Here is an 11,157-nt window from a genome sequence, read left to right as displayed (position 1 = left end):
CTACCAATCGAAGACAGGGAACATCTATAGTTTGAAATGAAGTAAGTCAAATAACTCTTCTTCCACACTAGATTAGTGTCTCCATAGAAAAATAGACAGTGCATGAGTGATTCTCGAGTTGACTTACAGATTGGACAAGTTATCAGAGAGAATGAAATCTGCTGGTGGATGAGAAGCAGAACAGGAAGCTTACCAATGGAGGATTTTCTACGCAAAGAACAAAATCTTATGAGGGATTTTCAGCTTTCATAAATGGCTCCAAATTGGTCTTTGTTGCATGAAGTTCGAACAAAATTCAATGAAATTATGGTAAAATTGATAAGCAATCATGTATCCTAATATAATATCATATGTTTTTACTCTGTTCATTACCCATTGAATTATGTTTTCACTTTCTTCTGGGATTATGAAAAGAATTCGCTGAGCAATTTTCAGAAGATTTTTTATAAATAAAATAAAAAATTAATATTTTTCCAAACAAGAATTTTCACCTTAAATTTCAAGAAAATACGATTTTATTTTTGGTATTTTGGGCAAGTTCGCCGCACCCCCAACGAACTTTAGGCTGAGTTTCCAAAATAAAAGCATGGCTGCTGGAGAACGAAGCTCAGAACTACAATTTCATTCTTCATTTTTGTTCTCATTTTTTATATTTTTCTCTACAATGTCAATGAATCCATTATTATCCATTCATTATGATGGTGAAATAGTGTATGATGAAGAAGATTTTATCGTTTTTAGGTCTGGGTAACTGATAATTACCTATATGACACTGAAATCAACAGTCTAATGACGAGCAGATATTTTATACACTTTTTGACATTATTTTCATATAGTGTTTAGTATGTTTTGTTTAATTTTTATTAAGTTTTCATAAGTTTTAGTGTTAAATTCACATTTTTGGATTCTACTATGAAGTTGTGTATTTTTGTATAATTTCAGGTATTTTCTGGCTAAAATTGAGGAGCTGGAGCAAAAGTCTGATTCAGAGACAGAGAAAGCACTGCAAATGCTGTTCGGATCTTACCTCCTTGCACTCGAAAGAGCTTTTCTGAAGGTATAGAAATTCAAATGAAGCATTCTACACGGCTATGAAAAGTTGACTTTCAGAGCTTTCCAACAATGTATAATAGTCTATACTTTGCTTCAGAATAGAAGGTCCAAAACTGGCGTCCAACACCTTCCTGCCCCTCTTTTAGGCGTCCAGCGCCCAAGGAGAAGAGACCAGCGTCCAAACGCCCAAAGAAGATCCCATAGCTAGCGTTCAACACCCTAGAGGCCTTCTAATACGTGTATCTCATCAAAGTTCGGCCCAAACACTCACCAAGTAGGTCCCAGAAGTGAATTTTAGCACTAAAAACTAAAAAGACTCTTTTATCCTTATTAGTCATTAGTTTAGTATTTAAAGTAAAAGATCACTCTTTGTTAAGGATCTTCAGCCACTTTTTACCATAATTTCATGTATCATTGTGTTCTCTATCAGTATGAGTTTCTAAACCTCCTAGGTTGAGGGGAGGAGCCCTGCTGAGTTCTATAAATGAATAAAAGCATTACTGTTTCTCTTCAATCCGTGTTTGATTCAATTCTAAGATGTATATTCTTTTTTCAACATGATGAATGGGATGATTCGTGACAATCAGCTCCATTCTTCATACTAAGACCGCGTGCTTGACAACCACCCGTGTCTTCTTGGGTTTGTGTGAATACGTGACTGGAAAGTATCGAACTGGCGACTTGATTATACATCTCTTAGACGACTAATCCACGACTTTATTGGAGACTTCTCGACACACCAGTTTAGCCGAGAAATAGGGAGATTAGGGTCTCTGTGGTAAAGGGTAGAACCCAAAGGCGCAGCATTCTCTGATCCAGAAGATTCGACCTTGTCAGTGGCGTTTTGAGTAGGATCACCAAGGGAATAGACTGCTAGAGCTTCACCTCTGTTCAGATTGGATGACTGTGCCATACGGCGTTAGATCTAAAGCAGAGGAGATTAATGATCGCGGCCATACGACATTGATCACGTATTCACACGAACCCAAGAAGAACACGTGTGGTTGTCAGGCACGCGGTCTCAGTATGAAGAACGAAGATGATTTTCATGGGTCATCCCATTCATCAAGTTGAAGAACAAAGATACATCTTAGAATTGAATCAAACACGGATTGAAGAGAAAGAGTAGTACTTTATTAATCCATAAAACTCAGCAGGGCTCCTCCCCTCAACCTAGGAGGTTTAGAAACCCATACTGATGGAAAATACAATGATGGAAAACAAAAATATGGCAGATCTCCCTTTATGAGAGATATAAAAAGTCTTTTTATACTAAGCTAATGACTAATGATTATATAAGAAAGGATAAAATAGTCTTTTAGTGCTAAAATCCACTTCTGAGGCCCAATTGGTGAGTGTTTTGGCTGAGCTTGATTGAGATCTACGTGCTAGGAGGCTCTAGGGCATTGAACACTGGTTAGGGGGTCCTCTTTGGGTGTTTGGATGCTGGTCTCCTCCTTTGGGCGCTGGACGCCTGGAATAGGGTAGGAGGCTGGCGTTGAACATCAATTTTGGGCCTTCTATTCTGAAGCAAAGTATAAACTATTATACATTGCTGGAAAGTTATGGATGTTAGCTTTCTATAGCCATTGAGAACGCTCCATTTAAACTTCTGTAACTCCAGAAAAGCTCTTTCGAGTGCAAGGAGGTCAGATTCAGACAGCATCTGCAGTGCTTTCTCTGCCTCTGCAATAGACTTTTGCTCCAGCTCCTCAATTTCAGCCAGATACCTGAGTTTGCATAAAAACATACAAACTTATAGTATAATCCAAAAATGTGAATTTTACACTAAAACCTATGAAAACTTAATAAAACTTAAACAAAACATACTAAAAACTATATGAAAATAATACCAAAAAGCGTATAAAATATCCGCTCATCACAACACCTAGAAAATAAGAATCCTAAAACCTAGCCTCTCTCTCTAGAATACTACATCTAAAACTAAAGTGTGTGAATGAACGATTGAGTGAATCCTCTCCCCAGCTTCATTCCCCAGCCTCTTGTCTTCATTTTCGGGCTTGAAACTGGGCCAAAAGTAGGCCAGAAATGGCCCCAGCGAATTCTCTTTACTGAGGCACGTGACGCTCGTCACGCATACGCGTCGTTTGAACTCTGTACTGGTCACGCGTACGCTTCAGTCATGCATACACGTCGTTTGGACTGTGGCTTGGTCACGCATACGCATCAGTCATGCGTACGCGTTGGGACTAGCTTCTCAAATTTTCAAATTCTTGTGTTTCTTCCACTTTTGCATGCATCCTTTCCATCTTCTAAGTTATTCCTACCCTATAAACCCTTAAATCACTTAACAAACGCATCACGGCACCGAATGGTAATAAAAGAGAATTAAAAATAAGCAATTTTAAGGCCTAGAAAGCATGTTTTCAATCATAACACAAAATTAGAAAAAAATCTCAAAAATATGCAATTTATATGAATAAGTGTGAAAATAGTTGACAAAATCTACTCAATTCAATACAATACAAAATAAACCATAAAATAGTGACTCATCAAGAAGCAATGCTCCTAAAAGAGAAAATAAGAGCAACAAAAGAAAGAAAGAAAGAAAGAAAGAAAGATAGAAGAATAAAAAGAAGGAAAAAAATATAGCATTAAAGAAGGCATTTTTGTATTTTTATAGCAAAATTTCGGTGTCAAGACTTAGAAATATACATGTTATTGTTAAGAAATTTTGGTGTTTTTTGTTTGGATAAATCTTGTATTATTTAAAACTCTTCCTTTTCCTTTTCCTCCTCCACATCTTCTATTGTTTCTTCTTCTTCTTTTTCTTCGTCATCTTCTTTTTTATTTTATTTATTCATAATTCTTTTTATTTTACTCTTTTAAGAGGAGTAAAACACAAAAAAAAAGCAATATCATATGAGAAATAGGAGGAGATGAAAAACTAAAAATAAAAGGTAACAACAACAACACCAATAGAAGAATGGAAGGAGGCGTATGAAAAAATATGAAGAAGAAACACAAAAAAAAGAATGATGAGATTTCGCACGCATGTTGTGTGAATAGATTTTGTTAAATTTTGGCCAACTTAGTTGGATTTGGTTGCCAAAAAAAATTTAGATATATGGCGGGACTATTTTTTTAAACTTCATTTTTGTGAAAAGCATATTAAAAAGGGAAAACTACTAAAAATACATCTGAATAGATTTGTCACTGACAAAAATACATTCAAATTTTATTATCGACAAAAATACTCTCAAATAATTTAAAAATACGACAAAAATGTCCATTTTTTTTGTAAGTGTTAAATGACTTTTGTATTTGATAAATTGCTTATATATTTGATTCATAGTTTTATAGGTAATTCGCCTGTTATATCTCGTATCAACTAATGCTATAAATCGGTAACATGCTAAATAAAAAAAAAAAGAAGGGATCTTTATCCTTGAGGTGAAGAAAAGAAAAGAGGAGATAATAGGTAACTTCCGAAATACATTGAATCACGATGAGATCAACACAAGCTAGCCACACTATAGGGTGAAACAAAAAAAAAAAGATCCACTCTATAAAAGGAGAGCACAAAATAAAAAGAAGGTACACTATTCACTTTGAATTGCGTTATCCTCATCTCACACACTTTTTGACTAAAGCGTTGGAGTACCTTTGCAGGTATCCATCACCGCCGATCCTGAGAAGCCGACGTATAACTCATCCAATCTAGGCGAAAGTGACTTCTTCAACCTTGGATCGGACGAGCTATACCTCTACCAAAACTTACTACACAAGAACAATGGGAATATTTAGATAATTGTTTAAAAATACACACAAAAATGGGATAAAAAATTGATCTATATACTTTTATTGGGTAAACTACTAAAAATGCGCTCGAATAATTTTGTCGCTAACAAAAATACATCCGAATTTTCTTATCGACAAAATGCCCTCAAATAATTTTAAAACGCAACAAAAATATCCAACATTAAATATGTATTTTTCAAAAATGCTTTTAGAGATTGAATTTTGATGTATTTTTTGCAAGCAAGAATAGAAACATAAGATATTTTTTTAATCATTCTTCTTGCAAAAAATCGTATCAAAATTCAATCTCTAAAAGCTTGTTTGGAAACCATTTAACATGAGAAAATAATTCTATTTCCTTTAAGAAAAGAATTTATTTTTAGCTATTTGAAACTCAATTCCATGATTTGGAATGACTATAATATATTAATAGAATAGAATTTAAATTTGAAGAGTATGTTAGTGGATTTGAAAATTATATCTCTTTTGGTCTGATTTACAAATCAGGGAAAAATGAGAATTGAAATTCTCAAAAGAATTCAAATCATTAATTTTTAGTTGTTCTAAAATAAAAAAAATCCAATTCCTGAGTGAATTTTAATTCTTAACATATCAAACAAGTTATAAAGTATTTTCTGGGAATATATGTTTAATATTGGGCATTTTTGTCATATTTTAAATTATTTGAAAATATTTTTTTTGTTAATAAAATTTGAGTGTATTTTTGTCAGAAAAAATGGGTGTATTTTTAGTAGTTTATCTATTTTTATTTTATATTTAAAATTATCATTTGTTATTGATAAAAAAAACCACAAAAAGAATATGTACTTAGTGAAAAATCACAAATTTTAAGGATAAAAGTATTTTATTTTTTTAAATATTTACAAAAAAATTGCATTAAATTTAATTTCTAAAATATTTTTTATAAATACATATTTAATGTTAGATATTTTTATTACGCTTTTAAATTATTTAAAGACACTCTGATAATAAAATTCAAATATATTTTTTGTTAACTTGATTAGTTTTTTATTAGTTTAATGTTAATGGTAATTAATTATAGCAGGAATCATAATCTTTTTTATTTTTTTATTTTCCTTTCATTAGAAATTATTAAAATAAAAAGAACCAATTTTTTTCTATTTTTCTCCACTTTTATTTTTTTTTTATATTTTTTCAACGAATGAAAAATACAAAAATAAAAAATTGTATGTACTCTTTATATACTCTTATTATAATTATTACCATAAACATTAAACTAATAAAAAATAATTTAAATAATATTTTTATTAACAATAAAATTATTCAAATATACTTTGATAGTTTATCTTATTAAAAAAAGAGACAACTAAATAGAGAATATTATCAATAGATTCCAGTGATAATTTTAACGAGAATGTCCATATAGTAATACGTGATTATATAATTCATGTTGATGATTAAAGTTTTTGTTTGGATCCTGAATAGATAGAGATGATATTAATTACACTTGAAGTGTCACAGGATAATAGAGTCAGGCCACAAGAACACGTAATTGAGAAGAGAAAACGTCACTTGTATCAGGAATATGTGAGTACTCCTCTCTCGTGTCAAAAGCTACAAGACAGATGGTGGTCAATACAACGTGATTGTTGTATTTTTTCTACCACACTGTCACTTTAGGATATAGTAGATAAGGGATGGGATCGCTTCGCATAACGTGAGACCATGTGCCTCTCTATCACGTGGCTGTTCAAAATTTGGTGAGAAAAAATATTTTAATTAATAATTTTTTTTTCATTAGTTAGTAATTTTTTTAAAAAATTATTTTTATATTTAATTTTATTTAATTATATTTTTAATATTTTTAATTTATTTAATTTTATTTCTAATATTTTTAATTTATTTTAAAATTATTTTTAATATTTTTAATTTATTTTAAAATTATTTTTAATTTATTTTAAAATTATTTTTAATAATTTTTAATTTATTTTAAAATTATTTTTAATAATTTTTTATTTTTAATTTTAATATTTTATATAGAATTAACATCCAAAAATGATTTTAATGTAGATGATAAATATTAAGAATATAATTGAGTGTATTAAATATTAGAAATATTTAAAAAATATATTTTATTTTTAATATTATTATAAACAAATTTTGTTGTGCATAATGTAAAAACAATATCAATTATGAACGGATTAAAAATAAAAAATTAACTAATAAATAATACCTATTAAGTAATTAAAAATATGATGAAGATATTAAAAGTTAAATTTATAACGAAAACTTTAATTTAATTTAATTTAATTTTACTGGCTTCCTTTCACAAATGTTCCAACCATAAAATAAAAAAAAATTAGGATTGGAATTATCCGGTTACAGTAAAATTTACACAAAAAAATAGATATAAAAAGTCAAGGTTTTAGTATTAAAAAATATTTCCTATATATCATGCACAATTGCACATATATAATAAGAGAGTAAGAGTATAAATTCTACCTACCATGAATTCTATGACGAATTCTATGACGTAAAAAAGAAAGATTCTTTTACATATGTATGTTTGTGTTGTTAAAAAGGTAGTGTGATAAGTGTTTAAAAAAAGAGTTATTGAAGAGACAAGATTTGACATATGGCAAGTAAAGTATATTTTATCTTATGTAACATAAAAATAATGTATTGATTTTTTTTGACTAAATAATGTATTAATTAAATAGACTAATTATATTTATGTTAATTAATTATTAAAGATAATATTGGACCTTCTATGATTTTTTTATTTTTATATTTTTTGAGTGTACGCTCTCTCTTTCTCCAAAAATATTAACTTTACACACAAAAATTTATTAATATTTATTTATTTTAATATATACCTTTTTCTTTTTTGATGACTTAAATATATTCAGTTTCACAAAAATAATTAATTAAAATTTTCTTTTTCATTAATTTTTTATCTAAGTTAATAATTTTTCTTCCAATTCATGTTACTTGAAAAAGAGAATTCAATTAATTATTTTTATTTATATAATAAATATCATCTGAAAAATTAATTTTTACACACAAAAATTTATTAATATTTATTTTAAATTAAATTAATAAATGTATAATATATATTAAAAAAATTATCATATTTCTTCAACACACTTATATGCCTTGAAAGAGAAACTAATCATATAATTTTGTTAAATATGTTTAGATATACTTTTTTTGTTTAATAAAATAATAAATATTAAATATTCACTCGATAACATAGTTTATTCATTGTAAAAAAATAATAATTTAATTATAAATAATAGGTTGCATCTAAAATATTCCAATAATAACTTGAAATATTTAATTTTTTTAGACAATTTTTTTTGAAATATTAATTATTAAAAGATTTTTCTTTTTTTAGTATTTGAAATTTTCTTTTAATTATTTTTTATAAACAACTGTAAATAGATATTTTAATACAAACAAAATAACAAGATATCGTCTATATAATACCAAAAAATAACTATGTTTTCTTATATTTTTTTTGTGTCTACCATATTTTTCTATATGTCTGGTGTTATACAAATTTTGGATGCATATATTTTTAGTGAGTTTAATTTTGATGTATTAATCGTGTAAAATGTGTTTTACACAGTCGTGTATTTAGTCTTTTGGATGACAATTCACACTGTCGATAAAAAGTAATTATTTTTGTTAATGTAATGTTACGTCATATCAATATTTTTTAAACAATTAAATATAAATTTTTTTATTAATTAAAAATATTTAAATATAAAAATAATTAATAACAAACTATTTTTATAAGATGTTAAGAATATGTGGTATTTGAATAATATTTTTTTATAAATATCTATATGTACCCAGAATAATATTGACAAATATATTGATATAATATTTAAATTAAATATATATAAATATTACCATTAATTTAAATGTATGTAAATACGTAAAGTTATATGTTTTTTGTTGGTTAAAATATATAAATACATTTTTATATTTGTGAAACTGAATATATCTAAGTTATCGGAAAAAAAAGGAATATATTAAAATACATAAATATTAATAAATTTTTGTGTGTAAAGTTAATATTTTTGGAAAGAGGGCGTACATTTAAAAGTCCAAAAATAAAAAAAATCATACAAGGTCCAATATTATCTTTAATAATTAATTAACATAAATATAATTAGCCTATTTAATTAATACATTATTTACATGTTACATAAGACAAAATACACTATATTTTATTTATAATATGTCAAATTTAGTCTCTTCAATTACTCTCTTTCTAAACACTTGTTACACTATCCTTTTAACAAGACAAACATACACATATAGAAGAATCTTTCTTTTCTTTCTACATCGTAGAATTCATCCATACACATATCAGTAAAAGATAGTAGGCAAAAAGTATTCCAAAGAACTTTGACAGAAAGCTCTATTCAATGGAATTATAAAAAATAATTATAGATTTATCTCAATTTATTATTTTATATTTATATATTTTTAATAAATTTTTTTAAAATTTTAAAAACAAGTTCAAACCTCACAAAAAAGTAAAGTTTAGTATCTTTAAAAAGCAAAAGAAGAATCATAAGAAAAAAGTAACTTACATAATTGAAAATAGTCAAGTTATTCACGATTCTAAATTCAACCCAATGGGTAGGGGTGTTTGCGATGCGATCGGTTTTGAATCAAAAACTCATTTGATTTGAACACTATGTTTACTTGCGGTGCGGTTTAGATTGGATATTTTTTTTAAAAAATCCGATCCGATTCGATCCAATTTTGAGCGGTTTGGATTGGGTTGGATTTACGGTTTTATCAATTAAAAAATTAAATATATATAACAAGTTTCAACATCAAATTTCAAATAACCAACAATAATATAGAAAGTCTTAACAATATCTTAAAAAACTAACGATAACATAACAATAGAAATAAAATTATAGGTTAGTTAAAATAAATAAATAAATCAAATTTTGAACATAAAACATCTATTAAATAATAATAATACATGAAAAATATAAAAATATATAACAAATTGAATATGTTATAAGTATAATTGTAAATGTAATAATAAAATAATAATATTATAACACATTGTGCGATTTGGATTGGATTGGATCGGTTGTGAAAAGTAGATCCGAAATCCGATTCGATTCAGCGGTTTGCAAAAAATAAGATCCAATCAAATCCGAATTAATGCGGTTTTAATCGATTTTTAATTTGAATTGGATTAAATGAACGGTTTAATTTGGATCGGTTTAAATTTAAACACCCGTACCAATGAGTAATAATCATAAACATTTTAAGCTCAACTAAACAAAACTTCAAATTCCTCAATTTAGGAACTAAAGCACTCTTATTGAAAACGCCAATTACTCAATAAACAATATCGTCTTCTGTATTCGAATCTAGGTACACAAACAAGCCACCGGTTAACTCAGCTTCCTAATAACACTCTTAGATTCTTCAAATGAATCCAACTTAATTGTCAATGTGACAGCAAATCGTCGCACAATGCAGGTGCAGCAAAGATATCAAAGATCTCTCACTCTTGAACGATAAAACTTTGATATCTAGAAGATGACGAATAGTGATCAGTGACGATACTCTTTAAAAATTACGAATATTAATATTTAAAAACGGTATTACTAATGTGAATTTTAATGTTTAAAGAATGACATGTATAAACATGATGGTAGTAGTTAAAATTTATTTTTAAAATATAAAAAAATTTGTTAAAAATATATAAATATAAATTAATAAATTAAGATAAATTTATAAATATTTTTAATAATTTCATTGAATAGAGCTCTTTATATGAGTTGCATTAAATACTTTGCCGAGTGAGAATATATATCGCTCTTTCCATGGATACTTGGATACCATGATGATATAAGGAATTAGTGAGTGCCTTCAATAGTCCAAACCCAGAATCATAAAATGAAAAAAAAAATTAACGAAGTAAAAATGTAGGAGTACATTTTTTTAATAAATGAATTAAAAATTAAAAAATTTATTTGTTAGAGAAAATTTTAAATCAATCCCTAATAATTTTTTATTAGGCAAATTCTAATAAATTGAAAAATTGATCTCTAATTTTGTTAGAATATTATCTATTAAACAAATTAATCAATGATTATAAATTAGTACGTAACATTTAAAAATTAGATAAATTAGTTCGATAGTAAAATAGTTGTCTATGTATGAGTATGAATGGGAAATAATGTGAGGAGCTATGGGAGCAAGTATTGGAGACGATAGCATGGTAAAAGTTTATAGGATTAAAAGAGAGATAAAAGGATGAAATATATGATTCATTTTTGGTGTGTCTTTATTTTTCATTTTTTGGATAGCTAC

Source organism: Arachis hypogaea, chromosome 10 (genome assembly GCF_003086295.3).
Source record: "Arachis hypogaea cultivar Tifrunner chromosome 10, arahy.Tifrunner.gnm2.J5K5, whole genome shotgun sequence".
Classification (NCBI taxonomy): domain Eukaryota; kingdom Viridiplantae; phylum Streptophyta; class Magnoliopsida; order Fabales; family Fabaceae; genus Arachis; species Arachis hypogaea.
This window is presented reverse-complemented; position numbering follows the sequence as displayed.